We start from the raw sequence: 18902 nt of genomic DNA on the forward strand, positions 1-18902 counted from the left end.
TAGGATAAACTCTGGTTCACAGACTGACGGATTGTTGGTGACACAACTGGAGCCAATTCATTTGGCCCATTCGAACAGAAAGGTTTGCATTTATTTAACATCTTTCATAACATCAGGATGCCCCAGCCAATTAAGTCCTTTGTTGTAATGTATGGAGCGTGGCAGACAATGAACAGACTGCAAGATCCCATACACAGCAACAAGACAAAGCCCAGGTAATCTCTTTCTGTGATTGGGTTGAGGATCTGAACATTGACCACAACGTTCTTCAAAATAGCACCATGGGTTGGCACGGTGGCCCAGTGGTTAGCACTGCTGCCTCACAGCTCCAGGGATCCCGGTTCGATTCCTGACTTGGGTCACTGTCAGTTTGGAGTTCTCCCCGTGTCTGTGTGGGTTTCCTCCGGGTGCTCCGGTTTCCTCCCACACTCCAAACATGTGTGGGTTAGGTTGATTGGCCATGTTAAATTCTCCTTTAGTGTCAGGGTGACTAGCAAGGTAAATATGTACGGTTATGGGGATTCTTGTTGGTGCAGACTCGATGGGCTGAGTGGTCTTTTTCTGCACTGCAGGGATTCTATGATACATTCACCTTAGAAAACAGGTGAGGCCTTGATTTAATACATGTGAAAGACAGCACGTCCAACAGTGTGGCTCTCCCTCAATACTGCACTGCAATGTCGGCCCCCATTATGTACTCAAGTCACTGAATTGGGATTCAAACCAGGGCCACAGCCGAGCCCCACGAGACCAGTGAAAATTTGGGCAAAATCATGAAACAATCTCCATAAAGCAGTGGAAATCCTGTGGATCAGAATAATAGAAGCAATTGATCAATACTCCACAACCATGTTCTCAGCTATTCCTGTGGATTCCACACATCTGAGAGTGGATAATTTGCTGTTGAACTATTCCTTTGGGAATTCCCTGTGCTTTCATGTTCCCAAAGTAAGAAGTCTCAACACCAGGTTAAAGTCCAACAGGTTTATTTGGTAGCAAAAGCCACTGGCTTTCGGAGCGCTGCTCCTTCGTCAGGTGGGTGGGAGTTCTGATCACAAACAGGGCACAAAGACACAAACTCAATTTACATGAATAATGGTTGGAATGTGAGTCTTTACAGCTAATCAAGTCTTAAAGGTACAGACAATGTGAGTGGAGGGAGCATTAAGCACAGGTTAAAGAGATGTGTATTGTCTCCAGACAGGACAGCCAGTGAGACTTTGCAAGTCCAGGCAAGTTGTGGGGGGTTACAGATAGTGTGACATGCGATCCTCCTCATCCGAGCAGATCCTGTGTATACGGAGGGCTTGTCCGTAGGGGATGGCTTCTAGAAGCCGTCAGCTATCCCGGGATCAGACGGGAACTCACTGACCACACTCCATCTGAGAGAGCAGGGATTCACCAGTGAGAATGAAGGTGATCAAATCACCCACTAAACTGACACCTCTCCCAATTTCAACACATTTCACAGCAGCCATTGGACAGAAACATTGGCACAGGAAGGTCAAACTCTGAACCAACTGCAATGTGTGGACTTTTGTCTCCTCCTCTATCTCTTTCCTTCCTTCCTTCCATCGCCTCTCTGCCCCTCCATCCTCTCCTCACCCAGTACTACTCCCTCCATCCTCCCCCTTCCTGCCCTCCTTCATCCATCCACTCCCTCCTTTCCTCCCCTTCCCTTCCCTACCCCCTCTGTCCCTCCTCAATCCACCCCCACCCCCTCTGCACCCCGCCCCACTCCGTGCCCTGCCCCCTCTGCCCCGCCCCCTCTGCCCCGCCCCCTCTGCCCCGCCCCCTCTGCCCCGCCCCCTCTGCCCCGCCCCCTCTGCCCCGCCCCCTCTGCCCCGCCCCCTCTGCCCCGCCCCCCCTCTGCCCCGCCCCCCTCTGCCCCGCCCCCCTCTGCCCCGCCCCCCCTGCCCCGCCTCTGCCCCGCCGCCCCCTCTGCCCCGCCCCCCTCTGCCCCGCCCCCCTCTGCCCCGCCCCCCTCTGCCCCGCCCCCCTCTGCCCCGCCCCCCCTCTGCCCCGCCCCCCCTCTGCCCCGCCCCCCTCTGCCCCGCCCCCCTCTGCCCCGCCCCCCTCTGCCCCCGCCCCCCTCTGCCCCCGCCCCCCTCTGCCCCCGCCCCCCTCTGCCCCCGCCCCCCTCTGCCCCCGCCCCCCTCTGCCCCCGCCCCCCTCTGCCCCCGCCCCCCTCTGCCCCCGCCCCCCTCTGCCCCCGCCCCCCTCTGCCCCCGCCCCCCTCTGCCCCCGCCCCCCTCTGCCCCCGCCCCCCTCTGCCCCCGCCCCCCTCTGCCCCCGCCCCCCTCTGCCCCCGCCCCCCTCTGCCCCCGCCCCCCTCTGCCCCCGCCCCCCTCTGCCCCCGCCCCCCTCTGCCCCCGCCCCCCTCTGCCCCCGCCCCCCTCTGCCCCCGCCCCCCTCTGCCCCCGCCCCCCTCTGCCCCCCTCTGCCCCCGCCCCCCTCTGCCCCCGCCCCCCTCTGCCCCCGCCCCCCTCTGCCCCCGCCCCCCTCTGCCCCCGCCCCCCTCTGCCCCCGCCCCCCTCTGCCCCCGCCCCCCTCTGCCCCCGCCCCCCTCTGCCCCCGCCCCCCTCTGCCCCCGCCCCCCTCTGCCCCCGCCCCCCTCTGCCCCCGCCCCCCTCTGCCCCCGCCCCCCTCTGCCCCCGCCCCCCTCTGCCCCCGCCCCCCTCTGCCCCCGCCCCCCTCTGCCCCCGCCCCCCTCTGCCCCCGCCCCCCTCTGCCCCCGCCCCCCTCTGCCCCCGCCCCCCTCTGCCCCCGCCCCCCTCTGCCCCCGCCCCCCTCTGCCCCCGCCCCCCTCTGCCCCCGCCCCCCTCTGCCCCCGCCCCCCTCTGCCCCCGCCCCCCTCTGCCCCCGCCCCCCTCTGCCCCCGCCCCCCTCTGCCCCCGCCCCCCTCTGCCCCCGCCCCCCTCTGCCCCCGCCCCCCTCTGCCCCCGCCCCCCTCTGCCCCCGCCCCCCTCTGCCCCCGCCCCCCTCTGCCCCCGCCCCCCCTCTGCCCCCGCCCCCCCTCTGCCCCCGCCCCCCCTCTGCCCCCGCCCCCCCTCTGCCCCCGCCCCCCCTCTGCCCCCGCCCCCCCTCTGCCCCCGCCCCCCCTCTGCCCCCGCCCCCCCTCTGCCCCCGCCCCCCCTCTGCCCCCGCCCCCCCTCTGCCCCCGCCCCCCCTCTGCCCCCGCCCCCCCTCTGCCCCCGCCCCCCCTCTGCCCCCGCCCCCCCTCTGCCCCCGCCCCCCCTCTGCCCCCGCCCCCCCTCTGCCCCCGCCCCCCCTCTGCCCCCGCCCCCCCTCTGCCCCCGCCCCCCCTCTGCCCCCGCCCCCCCTCTGCCCCCGCCCCCCCTCTGCCCCCGCCCCCCCTCTGCCCCCGCCCCCCCTCTGCCCCCGCCCCCCCTCTGCCCCCGCCCCCCCTCTGCCCCCGCCCCCCCTCTGCCCCCGCCCCCCCTCTGCCCCCGCCCCCCCTCTGCCCCCGCCCCCCCTCTGCCCCCGCCCCCCTCTGCCCCCGCCCCCCTCTGCCCCCGCCCCCCTCTGCCCCCGCCCCCCCTCTGCCCCCGCCCCCCCTCTGCCCCCGCCCCCCCTCTGCCCCCGCCCCCCCTCTGCCCCCGCCCCCCCTCTGCCCCCGCCCCCCCTCTGCCCCCGCCCCCCCTCTGCCCCCGCCCCCCCTCTGCCCCCGCCCCCCCTCTGCCCCCGCCCCCCCTCTGCCCCCGCCCCCCCTCTGCCCCCGCCCCCCCTCTGCCCCCGCCCCCCCTCTGCCCCCGCCCCCCCTCTGCCCCCGCCCCCCCTCTGCCCCCGCCCCCCCTCTGCCCCCGCCCCCCCTCTGCCCCCGCCCCCCTCTGCCCCCGCCCCCCTCTGCCCCCGCCCCCCTCTGCCCCGCCCCCCTCTGCCCCCGCCCCCCTCTGCCCCCGCCCCCCTCTGCCCCCGCCCCCCTCTGCCCCCGCCCCCCTCTGCCCCCGCCCCCCTCTGCCCCCGCCCCCCTCTGCCCCCGCCCCCCTCTGCCCCCGCCCCCCTCTGCCCCCGCCCCCCTCTGCCCCCGCCCCCCTCTGCCCCCGCCCCCCTCTATCCCACCTCCTCTTTACATTGGGTTTTATGCAGGGACAGACACTGGGTCTCCCAGCTCTGTCGCTGTTTATGTTCCATTGCCACTTCCTCTAACTTTAGTTTCCATCTTCTTCACATCAGGAGAGTTGTTTGACCGTGTCATAAATTAAAGAACATATTTCAACAACAACTGGAATTTATAGAGCACCTTAATGTAGCCAAATGTCCCAAAACACTTCACAACTGAAAACCAAACCTTTGGTCAGTGAGGAAGGTTTGCAGGAACTAAAGGAGAAAGAAACCGAGAGATTTCGGGAGAGAATTCCAGAGTTTAGGAAGAAGTTTAGGGAGGGAATTAGGGAAAGGTTTAGGGAAGAATCCCAGAGTTAAGGGGGTAAATTAGGAAGAGGTTTTAGGGAGAGAATTAGGGAGAGGTTTAATCTAAAGTTTAGTTTATTTATTAGTGTTACAGGTAGGCTTACATTAACACTGCAATGAAGTTACTGTGAAAATCCCCCAGTCGCCACACTCCAGTGCCTGTTTGGGTACACTGAGGGAGAATTTAGTACGGCCAATGCACCTAACCAGCACGTCTTTCGGCATGTGGGGGGAAACCGGAGCACCCGGAAGAAACCCACACAGACAGTGACCCAAGCCGGGAATTGAACCCGGGTCCCTGGCGCTGTGAGGCAGCAGTGCTAACCATGGTGCCAGAGGGGTTTAGGGAGGGAATCCCAGAGTTTAGGAGGTATTTAGGGGGAGGTTTAGTGAGTAAGTTTGGGTGAGGTTTAGGGAAGGAATCCCAGAGTTTTGGGCCCAGACAGCTGAAGGCACAGACGGCAATGATGGAGCGATGGAAATCCGGAAAGTGCAGGAGGCTGGAGGAGACACATTCATTGTAGAGAAAGGAACGAGGCCATTGGAGGGATTGAAACCAAGGATGAGGATTTAAGGTGTCGCTCAGTGTGGTGAACCATCGTTGGTTCCCACTAGGTAGTACTGAGCCAGGGTCTGGCCAGTACTACAAGTATGTATATATGTTGCTGTTGGGGTTAGGGATGGGTTGTTCTACTTGTTGCTGTTGGGGTTAGGGTTGGGTTGTTACACCTTTTATTATAGTTATTGTGGTATATCCCAATCGGGCTCCGCCTCCTGGGAGAGGTATAAAGGTCTCTGCTCTGTCTGGGACCCCTCAGTCTGGGATCGTGTATATAATTAGTAGCTGCCTTGTTACAGCAAATAAAAGCCTTTATTTCCTGAGCATCAAGCCTCGTGTGTGATAACGCGCATCACTCAGTGAGTGCAGATGTATTGTTTTTGTATTTAACGTTGTGGTTATTCTTGTGTTATTTTAATTTTTCCACAAAGCGGAAGTGTTTACTGACCCACTTTTGTCTGCAGTCAATCAAACAGCCAGGTGGGGAAGGTTTAAAAACTCCCCAAAGCTTGTGAGAAACGGGCAGAATGGGAAAGAAAGCAGATTGAAAACTGAAATGGAAGGTGAGGGATGAGGCGGGTTTTTAAAAAAAAAACCTTGAAGTGAATTTATGCTCTGATACTTTCATGCCTGGTTAATTTTGAGACTGCGTGGTTTGTGTATGAAGAGTCTGAAAGGGCTTATCTTATCTACCATCTGCGCCTGATATCTCTCACTATCTGTGTGTGGATGTCATGTCCAAATAGACTTGCTGCTGGTTTAGACAGAGCTGCACTCCCACAATTGATAGTGACTGATAAGGTTAGGCTCTGTGTAAAGGTAGTTTATTAGTTTCAGCCTGGCTTGCTAAGGCCAACAACCTGCCTCTGATAAGGTGCCCCCTGACATCACGGGCGACCCTTTAGTATTTTCACTAAAGTGGTTCCATTCAATTTATTGAACCCACTGGAAGAGACGTTATTATTTCTCAACATAATTTTGCACGGCTGAGTTTCTGTCTTATCTTTTATCTGCCCATTAATATCTGCTCCTGAGCAGATGCTCAATTTCTCTGTGTTATCAATTATCACAGCGGCGATTCAGAGGAAAGTCACCCCAAAGGACGTTTTTAAAGCTACAGAGAAAGCTGCCGAATGTGTTCACAGCGACGCCTTTTATCTGCGAGTAAGCCCCAGGGCCCACCGAGGTTTTACAACGTGGTGTGAAGATTACCATTTGCATTTCGCAGTTGAATTATTTAACCCTGTGTGTGTGTGTGTGTGGCACTTGCAAAGCGTCTCAGCAAGTGATCAGGTGCCTGACTGCACTGGGGGAAAGTACCACATTGCCATCATGTGGTGAGTGCCAGGATTTACTCAATCCAGATGGCACTCACTGCATTGGGACCCTTCAAACCCAGGGGTCAATTAGATAAAGTTAACATAATCAAGGACCCCACGCACCCCAGACATTCTCTCTTCCACCTTCTTCCGTCGGGAAAAAGATACAAAAGTCTGAGGATGCGTACCAACTGACTCGAGAACAGCTTCTTGCTCGACCCCAACTCGGCCCCTGTGTTTTCATTCTATTTTATTAAAATTTTACTGTTCTCTACTTTTTATTTCTTTATAGCCTTTCTTAATTTTTCTTTCCCCCCCCCCCACTCTTTCCCCCTACTTTATCCCCTTCCCAAACCTTTTCTACACTCTACCTCTGTCCCATCTCTCCCCCCCCCCCCCCCCCCCCCCAACATCTCCATCTGTCACAGCTTACAGCTTCTCTGCTGTTTGGCCATTCACATCCTTTATTCTCTCTGTGGGCTGCCATTACCAGTCTTTTCCCTTTGTTTTTGTGGCTCTGACTCATCTTTCATTCCCTCCCCCTGCAGTATAAATATCTCTCACTTTCTCTGCCTTTTAGCTTTGACAAAGGGTCATCTGGACTCGAAGCATCAGCTCTTTTCTCTCCTTACAGATGCTGCCAGACCCGCTGAGATTTTCCAGCATTTTCTCTTTTGGTTTCAGATTCCAGCATCTGCAGTAATTTGTTTTCTTCCCTGCTGCCATCAGACTTCTGAATGGACCTACCTCATATCAACAAAAACACAAAATGCTGGAAAATCTCAGCAGGTCTAACAGCATCTGTGGAGAGGGAAGGGAGGTAACGTTCCGAGTCTGGATCTTCCGCTACTGGGGACAGTGTGCACCCCCCCCGGCCTGTGCCAGCTTCCCGGTGGTGGGGGTGGGGTGGATTCAATGGGAAATCCCATTGACAGCAACAGGACCAGAAGATTCCACAACAGCCAACAACACGCCCCCTCCCACTGTCCAGAAACATGTCACCGGGAGGTCAGAGAATCTCACCCAGAGATAATGTTCCAGGCCAATGGCTTTCCCTCAGACCTGCAGGGTGATGGATATAATCAAAGCTAAAGTCCGGGAGAGGGCGGGAGCAGGGTAAGGACAGAACACCAATCTTGTGATAGGATGGCAGCAGGAATAATTAAACTAAAAAAGAGGGACGGTGATGTAATAATCCTTCTGCGCTTCCAATGGCGGCCATGACATCATTTGCATCCACCTGGGAGGGCGGAGACGGCCTTGGTTTATGGCATCTCTGACAGTGCCGCACTCCCTCAGGACCGCAATGGGTGTGTCTGTATCGATTGTATTCCCAAAAGCCCAGGAGGCAATTTCCTGTCCTGCTGGCCAGGGGAATCGTAGCAGGCGGGGCACAGTAAACCATACGAAAGTCTGTTGACCTTGGGTGGGAATTTCCGGGGTGAACGCAGATGGAAAATCCCGTCCCTGGAGTTTTTCTCGGGGGGGTGTGGCGGCAGCGGCGGACACACTCACACTTGGAATTTCCCTCCCACTGTAACTTTGACGGAAGGTCGTCTGAAATCCCGGGAAGCAGCGTTGAGGAGGTGGGTTGGGAATATCAGGAAAACTCCTGTGGAAATCCTACTCTGGAGTTTGAAATGGTAAAGGACAGATTGTAACATTGTCAGTAAATAGTGTAGAAATGGGATTTGTTGACACCTGAGCGACATTTTGTAACAATTTGAACCTCGTTTCCACAATAACTGCTGCAGAAAACAGACAAAGTCATTGATATCCAAAGCAGCGTGTGGTTAAATTCACAAATCTATTCTTTACAGGATTAAATGTGTTGTCAGTGTTTCTGTCAGACAGGAGAGAAATTAATGAGTCTCCAAAGATAAAGACAAATATCTTTTTTTTAAATGTTTGAACTGTGTGGAGCCTGCACGCTCTCCCTGTGTCTGCATGGGTTTCCTCCGGGTGCTCCGGTTTCCTCCAAAAATGTGCGGGTTAGGTTGATTGGCCGTGCTAAATTGTTCTTGGTGTCAGGAGATGTCAGGGGGGTTGGTGGGGTAAATGTGAGGGGTTGTGGGGATGGGGCCTGGGTGGGACTGTTGTCGGTGCAGGCTCGATGGGCCGAATGGCCTCCTGCACCGCGGGAATTCTATGGAACACAAGGCTGGATAGCCAAAAGGTGGAATGAATTTTACTTCCTGTTGGTGGATATTGAGAGGTCACCTCGGGTTAAGAACAACAGTTCAATTTTTTCCCAACCACTTCCTGTGGGGTTCGAGCATTACCAGAAAGGGCTCATTATTTATCTCAGTGGTTAATCATATTCTGTTGGGGTTTTTAGTTCGAATGACTCAGTCTCCACCACAGAAAGACTGCTGTCAGTTTGTTCTGCTGTAGTTCCCCGGGAGTCGATTTGATTGAGAGCAAAGCTCCTCTTGCCCAAGTGGAAAGCTGTACTTTTGGTTTGTCTGCCACATGCTGCCCGTTGGGAGGGGGCAGCTGTGTGTGAGCAGCCTCTGGACACCTCTGTCATTGCAGAGCTTCTGTTCCACCAACCCTGACCCCATGGGCCGCTTCAGAGTCAGAAGTCTGTGCGTTCGAATCCCACTCCAGGGAGCGGCCCGGGGAGAGGGTGCCGCATTGTCGGAGGTGTCACTTTTCAGATGAAAGTTTAAACCAGAGCCCCTTTTAAACAGGAACAGAAAACTTACATTTATATAGCGCACGTTTCACCACCACGGAATATCCGACATTGTTTCACAGAATGCCTTGAAACGTGGTCACTCACGGTTCAGGGATTTAGTCCAATTTGCAAAGAATTAATCACTTGCTTGGGGAGCCGAGAAAAATGGCTGCAGAGGATTGTGAATTTAACCAACCAATTGTTTGTAGTCTTTCACCGAGGGTTATTGGGATTGTGGTGCTAACTGGCAGATGTGTTGTCTGTGGGTCAGGGTCGGGGTCAGGGAGGTGGGAGTTTAAATCTTTTGGGCTTGCACGGTGGCACAGTGGTTAGCACTGCTGCCTCACAGCGCCAGGGAACCAGGTTCAATTCTGGTCTCAAGTCACTGTCTGTGTGGAGTTTGCACGTTCTCCCCGTGTCTGCGTGGGTTTCCTCCGGGTGCTCCGGTTACCTCCCACAGTCCAAAGATGTGCGGGCTAGGGTGCATTGGCCATGCTAAATTGCCCCTTAGTGTCAGGGGGATTAGCAAGGTAAATATGTGGGGTTACGGGGATAGGGCCTGGGTGGGATTGTGGTTGGTGCAGACTCGATGGGCCGAATAGCCTCCTGTGCACTGTAGGGATTCTATGATATCTACCTCTTTCCCAGGCTCCGGTTGCAGCAGAGTAAACCCTCTGGGGGAAAAACCACAAACATTTAGTGAGGCCTCACAGTGATCAAAACTCAGTCTGAACCCCGTGGGTTCCATTAATGCCTCAGAATTTGTGACCCTAAAATCTCATCCCATAACCCACAGCTTGGAAACCTCTGCATTAACTGTGTATCTTTCCAATGATGCTGCTGTCTTTGTCACAGAAGTTGATCAAGGCGCTGCCGCCGCCCCCCCCCCCCCCCCCCACCCGCAAGGCATGGTACATTGGGGAGACCATGCAGACGCTACGATAACGGATGAATGAACACCGCTTGACAATCACCAGGCAAGAGTGTTCTCTTCCTGTTGGGGAACACTTCAGCGGTCACGTGCATTCGGCCTCTGATCTTCGGGTAAGCATTCTCCAAGGCGGCCTTCACGACACACGGCAGCGCAGAGTCGCTGAGCAGAAACTGATAGCCAAGTTCCGCACACATGAGGACGGCCTCAACCGGGATCTTGGGTTCATGTCACACTATCTGTAACCCCCACGACTTGCCTGGGCTTGCAAAATCTCACTAACTGTCCCGGCTGGAGACAATACACATCTCTTTAACCTGTGCTTAACGCTCTCTCCACTCACATTGTCTGTACCTTTAAGACTTGATTACCTCTAAAGACTCGCATTCCAACCATTATTTTGTAAATTGAGTTTGTGTCTCTGTATGCCCTGTTTGTGAACTGAAATCCCACTCACCTGACGAAGGAGCAGCGAGCGCTCCGAAAGCTAGTGGCTTTTCCTATAGTGTCCACAATGTCTACAGCCAATGTCCAGTTAGTGGGGTGTACAGTGGGGAGGTGGGGGCCCCAAGGGGAACCTTTTCCCTCTGCTTTATTTCACAGAGATGCTCATTTGTATTTTGTAACTGAGGTTGTCTAAAGGTCAGGTGATATCCTTGAGGCTCAAAGATAATGAGTGACTTTATTCCGGTAGCTGTGGGAATGAATATTAATAAAGGAGTGGCCACAGAGGAATATTCTGCCCATGTTGCTATGGGACATCCACTATTAACGGACATAGTGATGTTATCAGTCGTGCCTCAGAGGGTAACACTGCCATTGCTGAGTTAGAAAGCTGCGAGTTCAAGTCTCACTGGCTGACAATCCCAGGGACAGAATGAGGGAGTGCTACACTGTCAGAGATGTTACATTGAGGTTCTGTCTACTCGCTCAGTTGGACAATATCTATCCTTCAGACAATATCTCTGAAGAACAGGTTATCTGATCATCAACATTGTGGTTCGGGCTGTTTCAGTTCTGGTGAAAGGCCATAAAATTCCTCCCAATGTCTCTGTTTCTCTCTTCACAGACGCTGCCAGACCTGCCGAGTATTTCCAGCGTTTTCTGTTTTTATTTCAGATTTCCGGCATCTGCAATACTTGGCATTTTTTTTGCTGTTCATGGGAACTTGCTGTGCACAAACTTGGCTGCCGCGTTTCCAACTTTACCATGGGATGGGACACTTCAAAAGAAGGCCATTAGCCGTCGTGCACTTGGAGATATCCTAAGGTTATGACCGGCGCCATAGCAATGAAAACTCTTTCTGTCGATATTGATTTGCATCTTTATTGATCCGGATAATCGAGGCTGATGGGATTTTATTGGGTGAGAGGATGAAGGGACAAATGGACCTGAGTGTTCAGATTAGCCTTGTTCTGATTGAAAGGCTGAATGGCCTCCTCTTGATCCCGTGTTTCCTTCAAAAGTGCTTCAATGGCCTTGAGGAGTTTGGGACATCCTGAGGTCATTTTTTTTGGTATTTTATTGATCATCCTTTCAGAGCTTTGTGAGAGTTTGAGAATGATACAGAGATATTGCAGTGTGCGTCTCATTTGCAGATGCTGTTCTCTGTGTTTAGTGCCCTCTTGTTATGTTAATAACTGGGCTTTAGTTACCAGTCTACCACTAGTTGTATTTTTTAAGTGCCTCTCTGAGCCTGTCCCTCTCCGAAGGCCGAACTCGGAATGTCCCATTATCCCAAATATGGGATTTCTGCGTGTTTCCAAAGTAAATCCGACAAGGTTTTAACTTGTCATTTACAGAGCATTCTTGTTGTGTTTGTTTGAAATGGGAATTACCAGACTCTTGGAGAGGAATGTGAAAATCCTACAGGATTTAATTCTGGTAAGAAATTCTGCCAAATGAAAGCTTCTGTACACAACCCAGAACAACATGAACAACGTCCAGAGAGTCATGATGGAAGCAAAACTAGTGAGGACTTGTTTTAAAGAACTGAATCTCATCTAAACAATGTCAGTGTCTAAGCCTGGAATCAGTTCATTATCCATTAATCTCATTATATCTGTATGAGTAACTGTGTAAATACTGATCTAATCTGTGTGTCATTCAGCGAGGATCTGCGTTCAAGCCCCACTCCAGAGATTTGACCACATTACCCAGGCTGACACTCCAGCGCAGTACTGAGGGAGTGCCGCACTGTCAGAGGGTCAGACTGAGGGAGTGCCGCACTGTCAGAGGGTCAGACTGAGGGAGTGCCGCACTGTCAGAAGGTCAGTACTGAGGGAGTGCCGCACTGTCAGAGGGTCAGTACTGAGGGAGTGCCGCACTGTCAGAAGGTCAGTACTGAGGGAGTGCCGCACTGTCAGAGGGTCAGACTGAGGGAGTGCCGCACTGTCAGAGGGTCAGTACTGAGGGAGTGCCGCACTGTCAGAGGGTCAGTACTGAGGGAGTGCCGCACTGTCAGAAGGTCAGTACTGAGGGAGTGCTGCACTGTCAGAGGGTCCGTATTGAGGAAGTGCTGCATTGTCAGAGGGTCAGTACTGAGGGAGTGCCGCACTGTCAGAGGGTCAGTACTGAGGGAGTGCTGCACTGTCAGAGGGTCAGTACTGAGGGAGTGCTGCACTGTCAGAGGGTCAGTACTGAGGGAGTGCTGCATTGTCAGAGGGTCAGTACTGAGGGAGTGCTGCACTGTTGGAGTTTCCATGTTTCAATTCGGATGTTAAACTGCGGTCCCATCTGCCTTATCGAATGGGTGTAAAAGATCCCATGATACTGTTTTGAAGAGTGTGGGACATGGCCCCTGTAGTCGAGCCAGATGTTTTCCTTCATGTCCTTGCTGCTCCCTATCTCTGTCGTCTGAAGAGTCTCTGCAATCTCGGTCTGTCTCTAATTTGGACCCCTTGTAAATCCCTGAGTTTCATCACTCCTCCATTTGGGGCCCTACCTTCAACTGACTGGGTCTCAAACTGTGGAATTCCCTCTCTACCTGGCCCCAGGAAGGTCACTCATTGAAACCTGCCCCTTTAACCAAACATCTGCTTACCTGTCCTAATGTCAGTGTCAAATATTGGCCGCAAGGCCTCCTGTGAAAGCTCTGGGGAAGCTTTACTATGTGAAAGGTTCTATATAAATGCAAATTATTGTTGGTGTTTGTTGTTGTTATATTGCTGCATCCAGATTGGCTACGATACATTAATAACTGTACTTTAGAAGCACCTGATTGGCTGCAGTGTGTTTTGGGCCTGCGTTCAATAAAGGTGCTACATAAATAGAAGTCTGGAATTAAAAAGGTGATAACGCAGAGTCCTGGGGAATTAGGCCGAGTTAGACCGATTTCTGAACTGCAAGTGAGCCAAAGGCTATGGGGAATGGGCAGGAAAGTGAAGTTAAGGCCATGAGGCAGAGGGGGAGCATTTTGGCAAGAGCGACCACAACACGGTACGGTTCAAGTTTGCTATGGACAAGGAGAAAGAAGACCTGCCAAAGACAGCTTTGAATTGGGGGAAGGCAGATTCTATTAATATAAGGCAGAATCTGGCCAAAGTTTACTGGGAACAGCTCCTTGTGGGAAAGTCTACAGCAGAACAGTGCGGGGGGGGCATTCAAAAATGGAATGGGGAGAGTTCAGGTCCAACATGTACCTTTTAGGGGGAAATGTATGAGCAATAAGTTTAGGAAACCATGGGATGTCTAGAACAATTCAGGACTGAATGAGGAAGAAGAGAAAGGCTTTTAGCAAGTCCAAACTCAGCTACAGCCTTAGAGGGATATAGAAAGTGCAAGAGGGAAGTTAAGAAAGCAATTAGAAGGGCAAAAAGGGGCATGAGAAAGGATTTGCGAACAAGATTAGGGAGAATCTTAAGATATTTTCGAAATATGTTAAGGGGAAGAGGTTAATCAAGAAAGAGTAAGGTCCATTAGAGACCAAAGGGGGAATGTATATGTGAAGCACAGGACATTGGAAGGGTGTTAATTGAATCCTTCTCCTCGGTCTTCACTCAGGAAAAGGAGAATGTGGGTACAGAATTCGGGAAAAGAGGATGTGTGGAATTTGCACGGTTTGACATGGGAAATGAGGCTCTGATGGGTTTAAAAGTGGACAAATCTCCAGGCCCAAATGAATTGCATCCCAGGCTGCTGTGGGAGGCGAGGCAGGAAATTGCAGGGGCTCGGATAAAAAAAAAATTAATTCCTCTCTGGCTGTGGGAGAAGTGCCAAAGGACTGGGGGATGGCTAATGTGGTTCCACTTTTCAAGAAGGGGGTAGAAATGAACCAGGAAATTACAGACCGGTGAGTCTCACGTCAGTGGTAGGGAAACTACTGGAGAAAATTCTGAAGTGAATTAATCTCCACTTAGAAAGACATGGATTGATTAGGGATAGTCAACATGGCCTTGTTAAAGGGAAATTTGCCTCACAAATTTGATTGAATTTTTCAAAAATGTGATCGTGTGTGGATGAGGGAAGTGCAGTGGATGTAGTTTATATGGATTTTAGCAAAGCTTTTGACTAGATCCAATATGGGAGACTGATTGAGAAGATTAAAGGCATGGAATTCAGGGAAACTTGATGAGATGGATCCGAAACAGGCTTAGTAATAGGTCACAATCGGTGGTGGTAGAAGGCTGAGTCCACTGGTGTGCCACAAGCTTCAATGGTAGATCTTTTATTGTTTGTTATAGACATAAATTATACAGATGATAATTTGGGGGGAATGATAAGCAAGTTTGCAGATGACACCAAGATTGGTCAGGTGGTTAATAGTGCAGAAAGATGGTCATAGGTTACAGGGAGATATAGATGGATTGGTCAGATGGGCAGAGCAATGGCAGATGGTAGTTAACCCTGATAAGTGCGAGGTGATGCACTTTGCGAGAAGTAACAAGAGAAGGGAGTATTTAATGAATGGCAGGATACTGGGAAGCTCAGAGGAACAGATGGATCTTGTGGTACTTATTCACAGATCCCTGAAGGCAGCAGAGCAGATGAACAGAATAGTTAAGAAGGGATATGGGACACTTGCTTTTATCAGTCATAGCATAGAGTATAAGAGTAAGGAGGTAATGTTGGAGTTGTACAGAACATTTGTTAGGCTACAGCTGGAGTACTGTGTACAGTTCTGGTCACCTCACTGTGGGAAGGTTGTACTGGAGGGGGTACAGAGTAAGTTCACCAGGATGTTGCCTGGAATGGAGTATTTGTGCCATAAGGAGAGACTAGATAGGCATGGATTGTTTTAGAGAAGGCTGAGGGAGACATGATTGAGATGTATAAGATTATGAGTAGTATGAACAGGGTGAATAGGGAGCAGCCGTTCCCCTTGGTTGAGGGGTGGGTCACGAGGGGGCATAGTTTTAGGGTGAGGGGCAGGAGGAGTGAATTTGAGAAAACATTTTTTTACTCAGAGAGTGGTGGGAATCTGGAGTGCACTGCCTGGGAAGGTAGTGGAGGCTGGAAACCTTGCAATCTTTAAAAAATATTTGGATGAGCACTTGAAATATCATAACATTCAAGGATATGGGACAAGTGCAGAAAAATGGGATTAGTGCAACTTTAGTGGTAGTTATTGTCAGTGCAGATTCGATGGGCCGAAGGACCTTTCCTGCGCTGTATGACTCTATGATCTAATGGATTGGTTGTGTTGGCTCGAAGGTTATGACCGAGTCCTGTGTCTGTTTCTCACGTTTTTATCTGAAACTTCTTGGACTCTTGTTGCTAGGAATCATAAAGATCATTATTGTAGGTGTTACACTGGAGTAAAAGGCCAATGAACCATCTTGAGTCACACACATGCACACTTTCACATGCACACTCTGGACAGGTGAATTCCAGCCACTGGGAATCTGTGTTCAAAGTGGAATATGCCGGAAATGCTGAGTGGATCAGGCAGCATCTGCAGAGAGAGGAAAACACTTTCTATATTTCAGATCTTCAGCAAGAGGTCACTGGGTTGAAAAGTTCCCCACGTTTTGCAGCTTTTCAGCATCTCCAGTATTTTGCATTTTGTTTCTATCTGAATTTGAGAATTGGGTAGTTCCAAGATTTGAACCACCAACACCAGAATTAAAACTCAACATCTCCAGAGTCAAATAAGATATAATTAATGGAACAAAATCCACTGGAGATGCTGGTTATTTTAGAACGTAGAACATAGAAAAAATACAGCACAAACAGGCCCTTCGGCCCACAAGTTGCGCCGGTCATGTCCCTACCTACCTAGGCTTATATATAGGCTTACCTATAACCCTCAATCCTATTAAGTCCCATGTACTCATCCAGAAGTCTCTTAAAAGACCCTATCAAGTTTGCCTCCACCACCACTGATGGCAGCCGATTCCACTCACCCACCACCCTCTGAGTGAAAAACTTACCCCTGACATCTCCTCTGTACCTGATATGCACAGACTGTGCACAGTTCTGGTCACCTCACTGTGGGAAGGTTGTACTAGAGGGGGTACAGAGTAAGTTCACCAGGATGTTGCCTGGAATGGTGTATTTGTGCTATAAGGAGAGACTAGATAGGCATGGATTGTTTTAGAGAAGGCTGAGGGAGACATGATTGAGATGTATAAGATTATGAGTAGTATGAACAGGGTGAATTAAATTTTAGTTTTTAGTAATTTTGATTAAACTAAAGATATTCACAGCTCATGCAAATAATGGCAACGACACTTCACCCAGAAAGAACGCAGTCAGCTCATTCTCAAAGCACAACACTCACCGGGACAGGGTTTGTGTCAAGACCAGTGGCTAACAGGATGCTGGGTAATGGGTGCGGCAGGAAGACCCGAGTTCCGATGTTGCAAATTGATAAAAATCTTCATGAATGTCAACACCTCACCAAACAGAAGTGTGTGTGATTTTATGTGCACATGTTAATGAGTATGTGTGCAGATGTATATGTTTCACTGTGTGTGTTTCAGTGTTTTCTATCTGTGTTATTGTCAGTGTCAGTGTGTTATTGTGTCAGTATGTGTGTATGTGTGTGGTGTTAATGTGCGTTTGTGTGTATATCAATGTCTGTGTCAATGTGTTTGTATTTGTCTGTGTGTCAGTGTGTGAGCTAATGTGTGTGTGTGTGTCAATGTGGGTGTCTGTTTTGTTGTCAAGAGAAAGTAGTGAATGAAATAACTCCTCTGAGGCTGATATCCCTTCACCAAATTTAGATTTATTTACATAGTCAGCAACACTCAGACAGGCACTTCCTCGTACAGAGTATACACCCAGCGTGCCAGTAACCCTGACACTTCACATTATATAGACAGGCAGGGCTCCCTGATTGGACAAGTCATTATACACACACACACACACACACACACAGATATCTACATACATGTACACAGACACACACACTCTGAGACACAACACAACTGATGGTAAACACCAGGTTAGTCCAAATCCCAGAGGGGAAACTTAAAACAGCTGCCCTGAACTTTATTTTGCAAGTTGATTTCTTTTTAAATAATTTATGGGATGTGGGTGCCGCTGGCTAAGTCAACATTTATTGCCCATCTCTAATTGCCCTTGAGAAGGTGGTAATGCCTTCTTGAACCATATGTGTGTGTCTGTGCGTGTCAGCGTGTGTGTCAGTATGTGTGCGAGTCTGTGCATATCAGTTTGTGTGTCTGTGTGTCAGTGTGTGTGTCAGTATGTGTGCGAGTCTGTGCGTGTCAGTGTGTGTCTGTTTCTGTGTCTGTGTCAGTGTCAATGTGTGTGTGAACAAAAGTTGTTTGATTTAAACAACTGTTTTTAATTTTTATAAGTCTTCAACAGTTCATCACAACCTAGACGTTCTGGTCTGAGACCAGTCCAGATTCGAGTGAGCCAGGAAGTTAATCAGACTGGAAATTAAAAATAAACTCTTCATGCATTACAGTCATATTAGAAAGTCTGTGTGCAGGGCAGGTTTAAAGGATCTTTTATTACCAAAACCACAATGAACGATTCCGATCTGACTTCTTCTCTTCCTGGGTGCAGTCGTTGCTCAGTGTAAATTGCTAATTTATTACATTCCCGGAATAAAGCAGATTGTGGAAGGATTCCGTTTGTAGATATTCCCCGCTGAAGTGGGGAAATCCCAGCCAACTAACAGAACTTTGGAACTTCAGATTAACAGGCCAACAGATGGTAGAATCGAACTGCAAAGGAGGAGGCCATTTTGATTTGTGCTACCTCTTTGACAGAGCTATCCAGTTACTCCCACTCTCTGCAAATTAGTTCTCTGAGGAGTTGTTGGATTAAAAAAAAAGATACAGGCAAAAGAGAAAATATCTCCTCCCATATTTATTGAAGCCAAAAGGTGGAGGACAATGGAGATTCTGCAAGGTGATAATTGATGTATTGATAACAGTTACATTGGAATGTTACCCTCCTGCATCCACACACACTGAACTGCTCACATTTCCCACGTTTGCAGAATGTCACCGGCCTGTTACTCAGTCCACTGCCCAAGTTAACCTGGTAGCAGAACCAGGTGTCCCTTCCGAAAATGTTACCTCCTGTTGATTAGTCTCAGGTTCGAGAGCCACTCACAGTCAAATGATCCTTCATCAAGTGTGGGCAGCAGCAGGTTATTTGAACGTGAATGGAGGGTTAACAGGAACTGCAGGTGACCAGTCAGCCCCTCAAGCCTGTTCCAACATTCAGTGGGATCATGGCTCCTCTGCGACCTAACTCCACGTACCCATCTTTATCCTGCAGCCTTTAACTCCTTTGGTTAATAAAAGTCTTCAGTCGCAAATTTAAAATGAACAATTGACTTAGCATTGAAAGAGGTCATTGATCCCCGGAATGAAGAGCTTGTCGTATGAGGAACGGTTGAGGACTCTGGGTCTGTACTCGTTGGAGTTCAGAAGGATGAGGGGGGATCTTATTGAAACTTATAGGATACTGCGAGGCCTGGATAGAGTGGACGTGGAGAGGATGTTTCCACTCGTAAGAAAAACTAGAACCAGAGGGCACAACCTCAAGCTAAAGGGACGATCCTTTAAAACAGAGATG

This window comes from Mustelus asterias, chromosome 13, assembly GCF_964213995.1.
Source record: "Mustelus asterias chromosome 13, sMusAst1.hap1.1, whole genome shotgun sequence".
In the NCBI taxonomy this organism is placed as follows: Eukaryota; Metazoa; Chordata; class Chondrichthyes; order Carcharhiniformes; family Triakidae; genus Mustelus; species Mustelus asterias.